General features: G+C 46.9%; 1 pseudogene; it reads right to left on the bottom strand.

Moving 5' to 3' along the window:
- Positions 1-99: 99 nt before the first annotated feature.
- LOC137617754 (5S ribosomal RNA) lies at positions 100-218 on the bottom strand (annotated as a pseudogene).
- Between the last annotated feature and the right edge of the window lie 18,889 nt (positions 219-19,107).

The raw sequence follows: 19,107 nt of genomic DNA, 5'->3' as shown, positions 1-19,107 counted from the left end.
ACGTTCCAAGGTAGGGCTGAAAGCTCTGCTTGACTGAGAACAGGTACTGCGACTCTCCTCAGCCTTCCACAGTCAACTGAAGGGAAGGCTCGGAGAAGGAGGCAACAGCATCCGGCGTCCCTAGGCGGTCACTCATCCAAGTACTGACCAGACCCAACGTTGCTTAACTTCGCTGATCGGACAAGAAGTGGTGTTTCCAACGTGGTAAGGCCGTTGACTCAATATCATGGCTAGATACTCCCGATGTTGAGGCAGAAGTAGGGAAGGCTCCTAGTAAATTACCATGATCCCTCACTCGTGGTAAGGACCCGGAAGCTTGTCCCGGTGTTGAAGAAGGTCGAACCCGAGCCTACCGGAGTTGACCAGACCTCCAAAGGGCGAAGGAGGCGGAAGCCTGCTCCTGAGCGGCGTTGAGGAAAGCAGGGAGAGTTCTCTAAGGAAAAACCTGCGATGCCGCGGCGGGATCGCCACACCGCATCTTAAGTCTAGGCTGAATTCCAAGAGCTTCCTGGAAGATGGATGGAATGGAAACTGAAAGTACCCGTCCTTCCGATCCAGGGCCCAAGGAGTCCTGCCGCCTCGTTACCAGTCTGATCGATTCTGCTGTTCCACGCTGGACGAAGTTTGTTCGACAAACTTGATCAGAGCTGAGAGGTAGACGACGGAATTCCCGTCTCAGATGCTTTCCTACGAGAAAGGATCGACTGGAGAAGACGGGGGGTGAAGCCATCGACGACCCTATGGAGGACCTTCTCCTAAGGTATGGATCATTCTGCTCAAACGGGCAAAACTCTTGCCGATCCCATGGCATAGAGGTTCAGTGACACTGAATTCGCTGACAGAGACGGAGAGATGGTAAGAGCGAGGCGCGATATCCTTGGCTGATCACGGAGATCGTGCAGGAATCGGCATCGGGAAGCTGTTATCCGGATGAGTAACCCTAGGTATCCTCCCAGCGTGAGACCTGCAAGGGGGGGTTGCCAATCCTAGAGTTTGTGAACTCTGCCGCTCCCTCTAGGATTATGCCCCCCCGGGAGAGCCTCCCGTGCTACCTGTCCCTGACAGGAGGGGACTGCTAGTGGACACCTTGTTTTAGCTGCTGTAGCCCTTCCGATAACTTAGGCCAACGAGGCTGAAAGAAGAGGTGCTGGAGGCCTGCAGGGTCTGGAAGAAAGCGCCTTTGAGGAGTGAAAACGGAAGTCGACTTCCTCCGCACAACCGCAGTCCATGTCTCTGTCCTTGTGCACAAACAAGCTCTTCCCAAGGATGGAAGAGAGACTGAGCTTGTCGACATCCACGGATGAGACACCCGAGAGGAAGCCCTCGGTCTTGGCGTCTAGATGGTCCAACATCGAGCTTGCCCGCAAGTTCGAAACTTGGCGACGAAACGCCAACGTGCTTGAGCCCGAGAGGAGGAAAGTACACATGATCTTCCTGGAGCTTCCTTGTACAAAACCTCGGGTCGCAACCGAGAAGGGAAAGGACCTGGTAAGCCCCTTCCAGGAGATGGAGAAGAGGAAGGGCTAAACCAGTCACCCCTTGCACGACGATGAAATCTCGAACGGAAAGCTCCCTGGCAAGACCTTTCCAGGGAATGACGAGGAAGGGCTAACCCAGGTTCTGGAAAGAAGAATGTTGCTCAGACCTCCCTGAAGATTCTTCCTGCTTTTGCATGTGCCCTGCTCTGTGTTTACGGGGTGAAGACCGTGTTCTGGAAATATGCTCCTGAAGACTCGCCAGGCTGGCCATGTTGCGAAACCTCGACGGGAATCGCGGTAGCAATCGCCCTGGCGCTCGCGCGATGGTAAATAAACGGTTTGCGCGTGGCCGAACGTGGAAGCGTCCATGCGCAGGCACGCAGGAGCGCAGACGAAAGTGCGCGAGGGAGCGCAAAATGAGGGCGAGCGTGGTAGGAAGGGCGAGAGCTGGTGGTCGGAATCCGAAAGTTCACAGGCGAGCGATGACCTGTAGGCGAGCAATGGATACTGCAGGAATCGAGCCGCCGTTTGCGCGATGGAACACCGTAGGCTCGCGCGATGGAACACCGTAGGCTCGCGCGATGGAACACCGTAGGCTCGCGCGATGGAACACCGTAGGATCGCGCGATGGAACACCGTTGGTCCGCGCGACAGAATACCGTTGGTTCGCGCGTGGGCGAACATTGGAGCGCATGTGCGCGGGTGCGCATGCACATAGGCGCGCAGGTGAGCGCAGGCGGTCGGGAGACCGATGGCGCGTAGGCGGGCGATGGCGCGTTGACGAGCGATGGCGCATCTTGGCGAGCGATGGCCCGTAGGCGAGTGAAGGCACGTTGGCAAGCGACGGCGCGTTGGCAAGCGACGGCGCGTTGGCAAGCGACGGCGCATTGGCGAGCGGTGGTGCGTTAACAAAACGCTAGCGCGCAGGCGAAGAATCGCGCGGGCGCGTAGGCGATCGCTAACGCGTAAGAGACTAGGGATGGTTAGCGCGCATCGCACTAAACAGAAGGCGCGCAAGTGCATCAGGAAGGTGAGCGCTGAAGCGTGCTGTCAATCAGGCGATCCTGGACGGTCAGGAAAAACCGTTGGCGCCCATTGGTGCGTGGCAGGAAAGGGCGCGCAGATGTGCGCTGGCGATTGAAGAAAGCTGGCGCACAGAAGGACAGAAGTAAAGGTGAGCGCTGGCGAGCAGGAGGAAGATCTACGGCAAGACTCAGCTACCGGAGATCGTCCACAGCAAGCGAGCGCTAGATTGCTACTGATGGTGTCCAGGGGACCTGACACGCGTGGCAGATCGATGGCAATCGACGCGCAGGAGATCGCTGACGAGCAGGCGAACGTTGACGCGTCTGTGGTCGCTGGCGAGCAGAAGGCAACGCATTGAATCCTGTGCGTAGAAGAAGAGTCCTTTTCCAAGACCTGAACCGAAGTTCTAGATTGCGCAGGCGAACGTGGACGCACAGGGCGCGTATCAGGAACCAACAGGAACAGCAGCGACGATCATCAGGAGAGCGCTGACGAACAGGAGAGCGCTGGCGAACAGGAGAGCGCTGGCGAACAGGAGAGCGCTAGCGATCAGGAAAGCGCTGATGACCAGGAGAGTGCCTGTGCGCTAACACTGAGCAAGAGAGAACACTGCAGAAGGGCGCAGGGGAACCCTGACACGCAAGGGAAGCACCCCCGTGGGAGGCAACCCTTTGCCCCGAAGGGACCGTTGTCTGTCGGAAGACCGTTGTCCGTCGTAAGACGAGGTCAGACTGCTGTCCATCTGCACCAGGGGCGGAAGGTCAAGAAGGCGTTGGAGATCGATCCCCGGAGAGATCTAAAGAGGAAGGAGCTGCAGACTGCATATGGAGATTCAAAAAGGCGCCTCTTAGCACCCTTATAGGGAGAAGGGAGGCCCTTACGACGTAGCGGACGGTGAGCCTTACGGCGAAGGCGGCCAACAGCAACAACAGCAGAAGAGTCCTCCAAAGAGGAGTCTCTATGTGTGTACTCTCTCGCGAACGAAAGAGAAACACTTCGTAGAAGAGACGGGTTAGCCAGTGACCTAAAAAGAGCAATCCTCCGAAGAGGGGCTCCTGCAGTTGCCCAGCCCCTTGAGCGTAACTGCAGGTGCGACCGCTCAGCACCAAGAGCATAGTCGCACGAAAAAAAGGCAAGAGAAGAACCCCACAAAGGGGAAAAACTCAAGCCTGGACAGGAAAACTTCCCTCGGAAGGAAAGTTACCCACCCAAGGAGGCGAGCCTCCTGAGTGTTCTAAAATGAACTGGAGAGCTGTCAATCGTCACGGGAGTACTTCCAGGAGAAGGAGACACGCCCCTGACGAAGATCTATAGGGGAGGCAGCAACAGCCGAATCCCCAGGCCTCAACAAGACAGCTCACTCCGTTGTCACATTACAGAAACGAACTAGATCGGTAACTGTGAAAAATAAAAACAAAAATCATTAGTTAACATTCATTCCCCCGGGAAGGCTCCGAAGAGGAATCCCGAAGGAAAGGAACACAAGAATTACACAACAGGCACGTGCCCTCACAACCACTTACACTCACGGAAGGAGAGCTGTAACCAACACAGAATTATAACAATTACAGTATAATTATGTAACTATGTAATTATGTAATTTAAAAATGAATGAACACTGAAGAAAGAACGAAAACCCCGAAAGGAATCTTTCTGCAAAGCTGAAAAATCAAAAAATACAATTACTGTAGATTCATAAACTAATTGAGACAAAACGTACGGCGTAGCAACCCCACCCACACGGGAAGGAAGCTACTCAGACGTAGTAAAAGTAACGTAGTAAAAGGGTGAACGACCTCAAAGAGAGAGAGAGAGAGAGAAAGACCGTAGTCAAACTCGATCGCGACCCATGAAATTACACCATGGTGGCCTAACTGCCGAGGGCTCCACGGAGATATCGTACACTACACACACAAGCACAAACTCTGAAAAGGAATCTTACTGATTTCTATACTCAAATATATACATAAACACGAAAAAATGTTTACATATATATTGAGTAAAAGAAAAGTAAGTGATTAAGTAAAGACAAAACAAACAATGGCTGCCAAGCGAGGACAAAGACAGAGACGTCTGTCCATTGTCCGAGGCAAAAGTGAAGTGAAGCAGTTCACCGGTGTGTGAGGGGGGGAGGGGTAGCTAGCTACCACTCCCCTACCCCCCTGCTAACTAGCGCGGGGGTAATACACCCTCGTTAAATTCTAATGGCTCGCCATTTCAGCTACGCCGAAAGGTAAACCCAATGTAAATAGCGTGGTTTGTATTTCGGTTACGGAACAAAGCAATTTTCAGTGCTAAATTAGTGCAGTGAATTTAATCAATCAGTGGAGGGTGCGTCTGCTTGGCCCTGTCGTTATCCTAGCCTTAGACCTCTTCCAAGCTCCCCAACCCCTGGGAGAAGGAATGTCAATCGGCGAAAGGAAACTAGAGGCGTTAACGCCTGAGCAGACCTCCCCTCGAGCGTTCCTGTTGACGCTTCCCAGAACGCTCGCCCTCGCCGTAGGAAAGGCGAGGTAAAAGTGTTATCTTCGCCGTCGGTTGACTCAGCTCACAGACAGGGCTGGCGTCGTGAAAAAAATTGATAATAGTTGGGGGAAAATACAAACCATTTCCACATATAACAAGCTTGGGTTATATATGTTTTAAAGTAGCTCTCATTATCAATTCCCTTCTGTCATAATGTCTGATATTCTGCCCCAGTACTGTACTATAATGATTTTCCATATATTCACTGTAAAGATTTCAATTTTTCTTAAATAGGTTTACATATTTTGCCAGCAACAAATTCATTTATTTTTATAACAGAAAGTCATGAATAGAAGCATTATTTATATTTTTAAGGGGTATTGTAATATTTTTGGGTCTTACCAGTTGTCTAACCACATTTGTTTTTTGCAGCACGCCCTACTCTCTGTAGGGTTTTAGAGAGGCAACTAGAAGTTGAGTTAAGACGTGGCACAAGAAAAATTATTTGAAGGGTACTGAATGATTTCTACAACTGAATAGGGTTAATCAGCTTAGTATAAACTTCCTTTACCCTACTGAATGAACAGTGTATAGAAAAGTGAGTAAATCCCTCCCTGGAATTGAATGTATCGCAAAATGGGATTATCTCGTTTGATAGCAATTAACGATGCATTGCTCAAAGTGGGTGAAAAGGGAGAAGGTGAAGATATGAACTCAATTTTCAATGCTCAGCTAGAAGATGTTGTCATTAGAGAAGTTTATCTTCAGTATTCTCAGTTCAGTTGAAAAAGAGCTTCGACAGTTGAAAACCTTGCGAATCCAAGATTTCATCAACAAGGATCAAGATTTTGCTACTCCACATCACCAGATCACAAAAGGTGATTCCATACTGGAACTTAGAGATGGACAGTTTTTTTAAATATTTGCCCCAGAACCAAGTGAACGTAAGGGGGCCTAAAACCGTCTTTTTGTGGAGACAGTCAAACGTTTAAGTGTCATAAACATTAATAGTTAACTGGAACTATTGAAATGGCATACTGGTACTTGCCCAAATAGATACACGGTTAGGAGTGCCTCTGTTTTTACTTGTACTGTATAGGAACACTTATGAGTGCCCCACCTGTGGAAATCTTGTTTGGTTAATTTGTTTATCTTATTACCCAGATGCTGAAGTTTGACATAAAGGAATGCTAATTTTGTCTTTAATTTTCTATTTGGATTGATGGGTCCATGCTAACATAACCCTAACAGTTTTGTCAAATAAATTTTATTTTCTTGTGTTTTATGAATACAGCATATCATTCCTGTTCCTACACCAATGTGCCCCCCTTTCCCAGCCACTGTTTTTTAAGATCTCTTAAGTACAATAATTTATCATAATTCTTTCCTCCCACACTGTGTTCTGTTATTAATTATAATATTCCCTTTCACCTAATGTTCTTATACCTTTATTTATAATCCAGCTAGCCCAATGAAAAGTATAATAAAAAACAAGATTCTAGCTGGGTTCCCTTGCCCAGTATAAATCAAGGGGTGGTGCCCAGAGCTCCGTTCTCTTGACCTGTTACTTATGTTTCTTTGAGTATTTCACCATTGTATACAGTATTTGTTGTGTAGTGAACGTCGAGTTGTGGTCGGCATTCGGACAATAGGCAGTTCGGGTGCTACCTCTGGCCACAGTCTGCAAACCACTACAGCGTCTTATGTATTTCCCTTCCTTCTAGACAAGAAGAGAGTTGCTCATCATGACGCCGAGCGTTTAGTTGCATAACACCATAATGCTAGCGTCAAGAAGGACGCCAAGTGTTAAGGAATGGACTATATCACGCCAAGCGTCGAGTAACTGGAAGTATGACACGTAGCACCGAGCGGCAGAGCATTGGATGGCAAGCTGCTAACAATGCTGTAAGCGTTTGACACGATGTTTAAAACTAAGTGCATAGACACGAACGTCATAGTTCCGAGCGTCTGAATCGTGAGCGTCTAAATCACGAGCGTCATTGTTCCGAGAGTCACGTGGCGCCGAGCGTCAAGCAATTGCATGGCTGCAAGCGTCCAGCAGTTGGACGGCGGCAAGCGTCCAGCATTTGAACTTGAACATCGAGTGTCAAGCAGTTAGACATGACGCCGAGCGTCAAGCAGTTACGTGACGTTGAGCGTCAAGCTGTTGGACGTGATGCCGAGTGTCAAGTATAGTTCCTAGCGTCTAAATTGCGAGCGTCTAATCGCGAGCGTCTAAATTGCGAACGTCATTGTTCCGAGAGTCACGTGGTGCCGAGCGTCTAGCAGTTGCATGGCGGCTAGCGTCCAGCAGTTGGACTTAACGTCAAGGGTCAAGCAGTTAGACGTGAACGCCGAGCATCAAGTAGTTGCATAGCGTCAAGTAGTTGCATAGCGTCAAGCGTCCTGCAGTTGGACTTGACGTCGGGTGTCAAGCTTGACGCCGAGCATCAAGCAGTTAGACATGACGCTGAATGTCAAGCACTTAGACATGACGTCGAGCATCAAGACTCGGACGTCGTGCTTACACCAGTCGAGCCGAACGTTGAGATCGCGAATGTCTTAGTTCCGATCGTAATGACCGCAAGCGTCTAGTGTTGGAACATCGTTATGCCAGGCGCTATAATTGAACAGAAATATATTAACTGGAAAGATCTTATTTTCACACACCAAGATCCGCCTGTACAGACTCTTGGTGTCTGATGGAGAGCGAGAAATAAACCCCTAAAAGTAAGTTAAAGTAAGTAATGATCTTGGACCCATTGAGGCCAGAATTCAGGACCTTAAGGAGTTGACTCTCAGGAAACTAGACGTCTCTACCCCAGTTAGACTTGTAGGAGGAAGGGATCAACGATCTCCTTTCCCCTACTTATCTTTTAGAGGAATTCTCATAGAAGATCCTAAGATCCTTCATCCTTTGGTTGACTTAAAGAAACTCATGAGAGTTTTTACTGAAGAGTTTCTGAATTATTTTGTGCCTGCTGCTCCTTGTTCCCCACCTTGAGAGTTTACGCTAGGGAAGGGGTCGAAGGAGTCTCTGTTTACAAAGATGGTGCTGTCTCGATCTTCTAAAAGAGCCTTGAGGATGATGGGAGACTGGATGCAATCCAAGAATAACCAGGGTAATACTGTTTTCCCTTTTCCCTCGGCTAGATTGGCCTCCAGACCTAGTGTTTGGTACGAGACGGGAGAAGTTCTCAGTTTGGGAGTTCCTACCTTTGCCCAAGGAGACTTTTCGAGTCTTGTAGACGCTCAGCGTCGGATGGCCATGAGAAGGACCAAAATACTCTGGTCAAAGTCAGAGCTTGATCATCCTCTCAAAGGCGTCTTTAGAGCTTTCGAAGTATTCAATTTCCTTGAATGGACTCTGGAGGCCTTGGGGAAGAAGGTTTCTGCCTTGAAGGATGTGGACACTGTTAGTCTCAGCCTCATTATGTCAGGCATGGATAAAGCCTTAAAGGGCGGTTCCAATGAGTTAGCAGCCCTTTTCTCAGCGGGGTTCTTTAAGAAAAGAGCCCAAATGTGTTCTTTTCTGTCCATTGGGGTTACACCCATTCAGAAGTCAGAATTGAGGTACGCACCCCCTTTTTTCTTCCTCTCTTCTTCCTCAAGAGTTTATCAAAGAGGTCTCTTCTACTTTAGCCCAAAAGGTCACTCAGGATTTGGTGTCTAAAAACAGCAAGGAATGTTCTACCTACTTTTTTCTCTAAACCACACAGACAACAGTAGGAACCAGACTAAACAACTTCTGGCGAGCCTGGGAGAGGAGAGGAGCAGACCTTTGGTCCGTACTACAGTGAACCCTCGCTACTTCGCGGTTCGACCATTGCGGATTCACCACTTCGCGGTTTTTTTCATAACCCATATATATATACATATTGGTAATAACAAAATCAACATACTGTACTGAATAATCAATATAATCGATGCAAAAACTAACCTATACACAGATGTGTACAGTAAATGCGTTTTGTTTCTTCATTATGATCAGAGAAACGTAAACAAAACATTGGTTGCCATTTTTTATCGTGCTTTTTGGCATGTTTAGGAAATGCATGATATAAGATCGCCTTTAATATTTGTGCCTGTTTTAGTTTATGGTACTGTAGTACAGTATATGCATTAAGTGTTTTGTACATTAAAGGGTAGTTTGTTAACAGTACTACGTACAAGGGAAGGTTTTAAAAGTCTGAATATACATGTTAAATAAATAGGTAAATATGGTGTCACTACTTCGCGGACTTTCACCTATCGCGGCCGGGTCTGGAACCTATCTACCGCGATAAACGAGGGTTCACTGTATTACTAAAGGAGGGATGCGAAATCTTTTTCCTAGTAAAACATCCTTTGATAGTAACTCCGATAGACCTCTCTGCCAGATACAGAGAGGAGCCAAAGAGACAGGCTATGCAACATCAAATGTCTCTTATTGAAGGAGGCTATTGACCGGTCCCGGATGAAAGTTCTCTCAACGCCTTTGTTCAGAAGACTAAGTTCTCCATGGAGACATCGAAATTAGTCCTAGCAACAGTAAGAAAGGACGACTGGATGGTCTCTTTAGACCTCCAGAATGCTTACTTCCACATCCTTATCCATCCAAACTTCAAGCAATACCTGAGGTTCGTGTTTAGGAGGAAGTTGTCCAGTTTTGGGCTCTTTATTTTGGCCTAAGCACCGCCCTTCAAATAGATGGTGCGTCTGCTAGGACCTGTCGTTCTTCTAACCATAGACATCTTCCAAGCTCCCCAACCACTGGGAGAAGGAATGTCGAACGTTCTAACCATAGACCTCTTCCCACCTCCCCAACGCCTGCGAGAAGGAATGTCGAATGACGAAAGGAAACGAGAGGCTTTAGCTCCCGAGCAGACATCCCCTCGAGCATACCTGTTGACGCTTCCCAGGACGCTCGCCTTCATCATAGGAAATGTGAGGTAAAAGTGTTTTCGTCATCTTCGGATGACGGAGGGCCCAGATGGGGCTGGCGTCAGGCTTCCAGACCTCTGAAGAGGAAGATGGACTTGATCAATCAGCGTCCTATCATGACACCACAAGCTCCTGGTTGTAGTCTTTGGAGCAGTCCTGAGAGTTTTTCATTCTACCAATGAAAGCTCTAATGCTGCCAAACGTCCTTTTAGGGACATCTGCAACTGTCAAGAAACGTCCAACTCACCCAGTTGCAGGACAGTTGTCTGAGCCTGGCATGGCATCGGTTCATGCTCCTCCTCCACCGTCAGACTGGTAATCGTCCTCTGGACGCTCTACGCGTTCTTTAAACAGCGTAGAAAACGAGCTTGTGGTAGACGTGACGTTTCCTGTACCACAACAAAGTTGACAATAATTTTAATATGCTGCAAGATATGCAACAGAAACTCTCTTCGCTCATGCAGGTTTATCAGCCTGCGCACAACAAGAGAGTAGCATGCCTGGACCTTGAGCATCAGGAAGCTTCACACCTGGACGCCAAGCGTCGTAAGGCTACTAGTCGAGAGGTTCTTGACGACGAACGTCTTTACATCTCCCCTGTTAAATGTCGTGTTTCAGCCACTTTAACCCAAAGGAGTCAAGCAGCCACACGTGACGTCGAGCGTCCAGCAGAGCGTGGCGCCGAGCGTCCAGCTAACGTGACGTCAAGCGTCCAGCAGGATGTGACGTCGAGCGTCCAGCTAAAACATTATGTCCAGCGTCCAGCAGGACGGGACGTCGAGCGTCCAGCAAGACATGACGTCGAGCGTCAAGCAGGACGCGACGTCGAGCGTCAAACAGGACGCAACGTCAAGCACCAAGCAGAACGCGACGTCGAGCGTCAAACAGCTCGTGACATGGACGTGTACGCATTTCCACCGTTCAAATTCATTACAAATTGATGCAAAAGTTTGTGTCACATGAAGGGACCAGATATCTCTAGTGGCCCACTTCTGGCCCTCAAGAGAGTGGTTCACAGAGGTACTGGAATGGATGGTGGACACTCCAAGAGGCCTTCCATTAAGAGTAGATCTAATCAAACAACCCCACTTGGAAAGGTACCATCAAAATCTCCAAGTTCTTCATCTAACTGTCTTCAGATTATCAAAAAACTCACAAGATCTAGAGGTTTTTCGAAGGAGGCAGCTAGGGCTATTGCAAGAGCAAAGAGGAGTTCTACCATCAAGGTTTACCAATCCAAGTGGGAGGTTTTTAGAGAGGGGTGCAGAGTCAACTCTGTTTCCTCGTCCGGTACCTCTATAACTCAGATTGTTGACTTCCTGTTATATCTTCGAAGGAAACTTAATTTTTTCATCCGCTACCATCAAGGGATACAAGAGTATGTTAACACCGTATTCAGGCACAGAAACTTGGACTTTTCTAATGTTAAAGTCCTAAAGGAACTTCTCAAATCTTTTGAAACATCAAAGCAACAGCACCAGGATTCACCAGCTTAGAATCTGTATATAGTCCTGAAGTTCATTATGAGTGACAGGTTTGAGCCCTTGCAATCAGCTTCATTTAAGGACCTCACATTGAAGACTCTATTTTTTTGGTCAGTCTGGCGACAGCTAAAAGAGTCAGTGAGATTTATGATTTTAGTTAAAATGTTGGTTTTTCCAGATAACAACGCTATCTGCTCATTGCGATTAGGCTTTCTTGCCAAGAACGAACGCCCTTCTCAACCTTGGACTAAGGCTTTTGAGATTCCAAACCTTTCGGATGTAGTTGGCGAGGAGTTGGAGAGGGTTCTGTGCCCAGTAAGAGCCCTGAAGTTCTACCTGGACTGAACGAAAGAGTTGCGAGGCAAGTCAGAAGCTCTTTGGTGCTCGGTCTAGAACCCTCGTTACAGATGTTGAAGAATGCACTTTCATTCTTCATCAGGTTATTAATAAGAGAGGCTCATGCATATTGCAGTGAGGCAGACCTCAAGCTTTTAAAGTCAAGACGCATGAAGTTAGAGCTGTAGCAACTTCGGTGGCCTTCAAGCAGAATAGATCGTTGCAGAGCATTATGGACACAACCTTTGGAGGAGTAAATCTGTGTTCGCTTCACATTATTTGAAACTTGTCCAGACTCTTTCTGAGGACTGCTTCACTCTGGGACTATTCGTAGCAGCGAGTGCAGTAGTGGGGGAAGGATCCACCACTACATTCCCATAATCCTAATTCTCTGTTCTTCTCTTGGAACTTTTGTATTTTTATGGTTGTTCGTGGAGATTGCGACAGTCTTCCACAATCATCGATTTTAGTCAGGTGGTCAATTAGTTCCTTGAGAGGGCCCGGAACAAGGGTATTGGAGGAGTTCCTGTCACATAGAGGTTTTTAGACCGGTTTGACAGCTCCTAGAGGTCTTCAGCCCCCTGGTTGGATCGCTGGATCTCATAAGGAAAGCGGACATAATGAAAGAATTCATTGAAGTCTGCTTCCTTATCAGGTACGAACCCTTAAGCTTGTTTATTTACTCTTAAGTAAAATTCCAACAGTGTTGGCTGTCTCTGACCCTCCACCAAGGGTGTCAATCAGCTATGTTTATATAACCACCTGGTAAGCCAGATGTTTAAAAATGATTTTTTCATAATAAGATAAATTTTTTAACATACTTACCCGGTGGTTATATAAAATTTAATTCCCCCCCCTCCTCCCCTCTAGAGACCTATGGGCATGGAAGATCTTAGGAATCATGGGATGGTTCCAGGTACCTTTCTAGAGGGCGCACAGGTAGTACACCTGGCTACATAATCGGCGATTGCCGCGAGTTTTGACATTTCTGCTGGGACGTCAGGAACAAAAGCTATATTTATATAACCACCGGGTAAGTATTTTCAAAAATTTATTTTATTATGAAAATATCATTTTTTTTTTCTTTAAGAAATCTAATAATTTTGCTCCACGTTGCGCTTGCTTCATTCTTGGGGAAAAGAGAAGCATTAATCTACTATGATCTGGCAAGCGGTGCACTCGCCTGCAAAAAATATCACTAAGTTTCAAAATCTTTTGGTATCTCTTAAGAATAATAATGAAAGATAAGTATCTGGCAACTTTCTCTTTCTGCTCAGAGAATTGACTCATACTATATCAATGACAATAATTAGAGTTCAATCAGTGCAACAAGAATCCACGTTGTGTGTGTACTCATTCTACGCTCTAGCTTTACTCAAAGTCTCTCTCTCTCTCTCTCTCTCTCTCTCTCTCTCTCTCTCTCTCTCTCTCTCTCTCTCTCTCTCTAAATATAGAATAGGATCATTGATTAGGTAAATTAAACAAATATAGACAATAATTTATTCTATAGCCTAATCAAAATATTGGAACAAAAAATTATAACTTCTTAAACATTAAATTCCTGCCTCTTATCTACAAAGTAATTGCCATCTCTCTCTCTCTCTCTCTCTCTCTCTCTCTCTCTCTCTCTCTCTCTCTCTCTCTCTCTCTCTCTCTCTCTCTCTCTCTCTCTTGTGTGTGTTTTACATGACCTCTTGTTTTATCTATTATGTACTTGGGACAACGAGATTCTCACAACAGTTTTCAGGATGTGTGGGCCTACGTAATTCCCACACTGATTTTGCATGTTTAATTGTAGAATTATTATTCTGGACGTTAATAGCATCCTAGTGGCTTACCATCTATGCCCAGAGATTTTCTATTGGATTTAAATGAGGTGATGTAGCAGGCCATTCAATCCTAATAATCTCAGGGCAATTGTCTAAACCAATCTGTTACAGATTTAAACTTATGGATGGGACCATTATCCATAACAAGATATATACCGGTGGGCTCCGGCCGGTTCCGGGATCAACGTGGCTCTAATAGTGTGTGTGTGTGTATATGTATGTATGTGTATATATATATATATATATATATATATATATATATATATATATATATATATATATATATATATATATATATATATATATATATATATATTTCCAATATCAAACTTACCCGATGATCATATAGCTGCATCCCTGCTGCCCGACAGAAAAAATCTACGGGAGGAATACGCCAGCGATCGCTATACAGGTGGGGGTGTATATCAACAGCGCCATCTGTAAAGTAGGTACTCAAGTACTCGATGTCAACAACGAACCAATTTTCCCTCTGTCGTGCCACAGGCAAGACCTACTGAATACGCCGTCCCTAACTGGATTTGTTTTCACAACGATTTGGTGAAGTACACTATTCCAGTTTTGAGCTTTCGCTATGCAGGGGTTTTATCTTCATTTCAAAACTTGAACTCGTTTTGGATAGATTTAATTAGGGTGACGAAGAGAGTATGGACTCTCCTTCACTTTTAAATGGCCGACCCTTCCCTTAGACGGAAGTGTTGGTGACGAAGAGAGTATGGACTCTCTTTCACTTTTAAATGGCCGACCCTTCCCTTAGACGGAAGTGTGTTTAGGTTTTTGGTAATTTTGCTTAACGAATTATAGATCTATTTATTTTATATCTCTCCGCCTTTATAGGCCTCTTCGATTAACTTTCCATTTATTATAAACTTATAAAAATTAATTTTTTTGTTTGTTTATATGCGACCTTTCCTAATAGTAGGCGGTCCTTACTTGGAACCGAAGTTAATTAACATTGAGCCCGTCATATCATATTTTCCTTTTAAGAATTTATACTTTTTTAATTTTAATGTTTTATGAAAGAATTTCTTCGATAGTCTCGTACTGTTTTCAAAGATGAACTAACGTTTAGTTTAGTCTCCGCAGTTGTTGACGTTCAGAACGTTCAACATGCGCTCTATCGTTACGATAGAGAGAGAGTAGTCACGGTTTCACATTGCAGTAAGAGTAAACCGATTCTAGCGTTTCGTTCATTCTTTCTTAGCTTAAATGGTTTTAATTCTAATAAAGGAACTTTTTGGGAAATCTTTCAGTTTTTTCCTTTAGCAAATAATATGTTTTAACGATATATAATTGGGCTCTTCTCTCAGGTTCTAAGTCAAGAGAGAAGAGAGAGAGAGATAGAGACGGAGGGAGAGAGAGGAGAATAAACGTTTCGTTCAAGCGGGTATCGTTGTTCTCGTTTTTCACTCTTCTCCCTAGTCGCTGTAGGGGAAGAAGGTAAAACGTTTCTAGAGTTTTATTCTTGTTCCCAGGCTTTATGCGGTGAGAGATTTTAAACGTAGTTTATTTGATCTAGTGTTTAGTCTCTTTTCCAGCCACTGAATTCTTTATCTTTCATTATGTTTTTCTGTTGCATTGTAAAACTGTTTTCGCAATTACTACCTTTTAATGAAGGATAGGATTGCGTGTTTCAGGTACAAATCACTTAAAGTTTCGATTTCAGTGAAATAAGTGCAAACAGAAAATCAAAAGTGATAAAGTGATATGCGCAAAGTGTTACAGTGTTGCGTTCGAGGGTTCGTCTGTTCGTGCCAGTTGTTCACCTAGTCCGATACCTCTTACAAGCTCCCAAGCCCAGGGGAGAAGTAATGTCGAAGGACTTATGGGTTCCACAGGCCTTGATAGACGAACAGATGTTTCCCTCGGTGGTTTCGGGTGTATCTACACACGTTGCCGACGTGATCGCCCCACCCACATAAAGACGAGAGAGCCCATTTATTCCTCGTCTGCGGAAGAGGTTTCTCGCAGAAACCATGGACCAAATCTTGCAGCTTTAAGTGCAAGTCGGTCCCTTCCGCGCAAGTCCAACGGCCTAGGTGTAGCCACTGGGTCAGTTCGGACTCGCTCCAGTCATCCGACGACTGCACACCTCCCTAGAGAGGCAAGGTGGTACCGCAACAGGCAGTAACTCCGTCTGTTGCCGCACCAGCTGTTTTAGACCCTCAGTCACAACGGACAGTAGCTCCGTTTGTTGCCGTCTTTTATAGACCCTAAGTGGTCCATGCTGCAGACTATGCAGTCTCAGCTTGCTCCTTCATGCAGGAGTATCGTGCTGAGAAGGTTGACAATGCACCTGTTAACCTACAACCTGCCACGGTTGTGCGCTCAGCAGATACTGCGGCTGCCTGCTCCCACACTCCACCTGTGAGAGCTCCACCTCCGATGCGCAGTCGACCCTGCCAGACGCATGTTCATGCTGCACCCTCCGTTGACATGCGTGAGCTTCCGCATCAGCAGTGGGAAGGTGCTGTCAAGCTGCCGTGTTTTGCCGCAATGCGGCATGCTCCGCAACCCACGGCAGTCCCTCCCACGCACCAGCACTCCGCTTTTGTTGTTGCCAGCTCCCACTCTCCGACTGCGGAGAAGGTTGACGATGCACCCGTGGGCCTACAGCCTACCACGGTTGTGCGCCCGGCATGGCTGCCTGCTCCCACACTCTTGTTGTGAGAGCTCCTCCACCCATGCACAGTCAACCCTGCCAGACGTATGATGACTCCCACAGACACACGGAGCACTCCGTTGCCGTGCGTGAGCTACCACAAGCTGCCGTGTTTTGACATGGTGTGTCAGCCTCCGCAACACACTGTGGTTACCGCCACTCGCCCGCAGCAAACTAGTCAGTCAGGAGTTGAGGCTTCCCCACACAACTTTGGTTGTTACCAACTCACAGACTGTCAAACAGTTACATGACGTTGCCTTCTGGTCTGCTACTAATACACCAGTGCTGTATGTCCTCACGCTCCTGTTGTGGTTGACAGTTCAGTTTTTGACAGTTCACAGACTGTCAAGCAGTTTCATAACGTTGCCTTCTGGTCTGCTGCTTATGCACCAGTGAAACCCTCACTGAGATAACCTAGCTTTTCTCGGACATGGTTCCTGTAGATGAGAAAGTGCTGTTCTCCCTCCTTCTGATATTCCCTTGAGGACTCTGTCATTTGGAGAGGAGCCTTAAGCTGCTTAGCCTCCTATGGACTTTAATTAAAGCATAACATGCTTCCAGGGAGGGTAAATGGTTCCGCTTCAGTCGCTACCCCCGTCTGTTGCCACACCTGCTCCCATAGACCTTGGGCTTTGTTGCAAGACATGCAGTCCAAGCTTAGTCCTTGATAGAGGATTTTTTACGGAGAAGAACCTTCTTGCCAACAACCTTCCTACCGGTTGGTTGTACGCCCTGTTGACGCTGAGATTTCCTACTCACGTCCGCCAGTTGAGATGATTCCTCCTCCGGTGCGACCCAGTGTGGGTTGCCAGTCGCACGTTAACGTTAAGCGACTCTCGGAGGTGGTTGTGGACGTTCAGTGTGTCACTAGGAAGACGTTCAACAACCAGCAGAGGTGACTTGTTGTGACGCAGTGCGGCAACCTCAGCAACCCGATAGGGGTTGTCTGCACAACCCAGACAGTCTAGACAGTTTCGGGTTGTCGCTGTACTTCCTCGCTTCCCCATGGTTGACAGTTCACAGACTGTGCAGCAGTACCATGATCTTGTGTCCGGCTCCGTCACGCATCCACCAGTGCGACCGGATTCAGCGAGTCAGACGTTGCCCACTCCGTTGCCGTTTCCTCATCAGTTTCGGATGAGGAACCCTCTGATGAGGACATGGCCGAACAAGACGATCAACCCCCAGCCCTGCTATCCATCCAGAAGATGCTGAAGAAGGAACGCGGCCCTGTCAGGCTGTGGATGAGTCTGGTTAAGACACTGTCATCCGTGGTTCAATTGGTGTCACTTGGAAGACTACACCTCCGTCCTCTTCGGTTTCATCTAGCTCTTCACTGGAAAAGGACAAGACGCTAGAAGCGGTCTAGATCCCGGTTTCCGGAAGATAAGTCTGGTCTGACTGGATGAAAGGACTTTATCAACCTTTGATAGGGTTTTCCCCTGACTGTTCAGACTCCCAACCACGTTCTCTTCTCAGACGCATCGGACGTAGGCTGGGGTGCGACCTTAGGCGGTAGGGAATGCTCGGGATTATGGAACTCGAGTCAAAGGACAATGCATTTCAACTGCAAGAAGCTTCTGGCAGTACGTCTGACCTGGAAAAGCTTCAGGTCTCTCCTTCAAGGCAAAGTAGTGGAGGTGAACACGGTCAACTCCCTGCTTTGATGTACATCTCCTAGCAAGGAGGGACCTACTCTCTGACATGGTACGAGTTCGCAAGTGACCTCCTCTCCTGTTCAACAGGTCTAGACTTTTCACTAGTAACAAGTTTCTTCCAAGGCAACTTGAATGTCTTAGCAGATTGTCTCAGTAGGAAGGGACAATAATTCCAACATATTGGACCCTCCACTAGGATGTATGCAAGAGACTTTGGGTCTCCTGGGGCCAGCCAACCATAGATCTCTTCGCAACCTCGATGTCCAAGAGGCTCTCAATACTTTGCTCACCTATCCCGGACCCAGCAGTAGTTCTTTTAGATGCCTTTCTACTTGATTGGTCTCATCTAGATCTATATGCATTCCCTCCGTTCTAGATTGTCAACAAGGTACTGCAGAAGTTCGCCTCTCACGAAGGGACAAGTGGACGCTAATTGCTCCCCTCTGGCCCGCGAGAGAATAACTTACCGAGGTACTTCGATGGCTAGTAGACGTTCCCAGAACTCTTCCCCTAAGGTTGGACCTGCTACGTCTGCCACGCGTAAAGAAGGTACTCCAAGGCCTCCACGCTCTTCGTCTCACTGCCTTCAGAGTATCGAAAGACTCTCGAGAACTAGAGGTTTTTCGAAGGAGGCAACCAGAGCGATTGCTAGAGCAAGGAGAACATCCACCCTTAGAGTCTACCAATCGAAGTGGGAAATCTTTCGAAACTGGTGCAAGTCAATATCCGTATCCTCGACCAGTACCTCTGTAACTCAAATAGCTGACTTCCTCTTATATCTGAGTAAAGAGCGATCTCTTTCAGCTCCCACTCAAGAGTTACAGAAGCATGTTGGCATCAGTCTTCCGTCACAGAGGCTTAGATCTTTCCAACAATAAAGATCTACAGGACCTCCTTAAGTCTTTTGAGACCACGAAGGAGCGTCGTTTGGTTACACCTGGTTGGAATTTAGACGTGGTTCTAAGATTCCTTATGTTAGACAGGTTCGAACCAATTCAATCAGCCTCCCTGAAAGATCTCACCTTTAAGACTCTTTTCCTGATATGCTTAACCACAGCTAAAAGAGTCAGTGAGATTCATGCCTTCAGCAAGAACATCGGATTCTCATCCGAAACGGCTACATGTTCTTCATCTTGGTTTTCTAGCCAAACACGAGCTGCCTTCTCGGCCTTGACCAATATCGTTCGATATTCCAAACTTATCATATGGTTGGAAATGAACTAAAAA

The sequence above is a fragment of the Palaemon carinicauda genome, chromosome 23 (assembly GCF_036898095.1).
Source record: "Palaemon carinicauda isolate YSFRI2023 chromosome 23, ASM3689809v2, whole genome shotgun sequence".
Lineage (NCBI taxonomy): Eukaryota > Metazoa > Arthropoda > Malacostraca > Decapoda > Palaemonidae > Palaemon > Palaemon carinicauda.
This window is presented reverse-complemented; position numbering and strand designations above follow the sequence as displayed.